The sequence below is a fragment of the Schistocerca americana genome, chromosome 11 (genome assembly GCF_021461395.2).
Source record: "Schistocerca americana isolate TAMUIC-IGC-003095 chromosome 11, iqSchAmer2.1, whole genome shotgun sequence".
NCBI classification, from domain to species: Eukaryota; Metazoa; Arthropoda; class Insecta; order Orthoptera; family Acrididae; genus Schistocerca; species Schistocerca americana.
In genome coordinates, this window is record NC_060129.1 from 148,350,729 (window position 1) to 148,351,769 (window position 1,041).

The window sequence follows — 1,041 nt, forward strand, 5'->3', positions numbered from 1 at the left end:
TTGGGCATGGATGTGTGCGACGTCCTTAGGTTAGTTAGGTTTAAGTGGTTCTAAGTTCTAGGGGACTGATGACCACAGATGTTAAGTCCCATAGTGGTCAGAGCCATTTTTGTAACGGAGGATGCAGTTCACCGACTAGACGTCAGAACGTGTAGTTTAGTGTACTGGAGGTACTATTATCTCTATTAGCACGGGATCTTGGCATTTAATGCGATGTTGCACTACTTTCCAATTCAGATAATCGTGTCACATAGACATTACACACAAACGAAAGCACCTGTGATAGACGACTAACAGGTGTTATACCACATTATAACTTTGTTGTCCATCTTGTGTGACTTCCTTGACGGAGGCAAAGTCATGCTACTTGACAAGTTTGTTTATGTTAGACATTTTTTCTACATTTGAACAACTAGGATTGTGGTTATACCAAGACAAGCCACGCATGTGTATGAAACACTGGAAGGTTTGCAAGTGGGTAAACTTATAGACTGATTGTGAGTTCTCTTATTGTTTTCGTGTTACGTTTCTACTGTCCTGTATTGTGCATCATTCTACAGTCCAAATCTATTTCGACAATGTATGTAAATCAAGTTTGTTTTTCTCTGAAATTCTTAAAACAAGCATGTAATTGAAAAAAGTCAGCGTTTGTAGCATGTGTAAGAAGCTGAGACTATTACTGCTTTTCCTGTTTTCATGATTAATATCACCCCAGGCCGTATGAAGAATCAACTGTAAAATGATAAAAGTATCTAATTTTACATACAAATTCCTCGTGCATGCCTTACAATCCATTCCAGGAAATTTATGAGACCGTGCAGAAAAGCAACACCTCCGAATTTTTTCATCTGTTCTCAACATCGGCTGATGTATGACACGTCAAACATGTTACTCGGTCCAGTTTGTCGCTTCGCTGACGCATGTTACAACGCTCTGCCGCTAGAGGGCTCTGATTTGCAGCATGTGACATGGCGCTGTGCAACGTACCTATGTTAGTGCGTGAGAGACAGTGTGCTGTGATTCAGTGTCTGACTGCAGAAG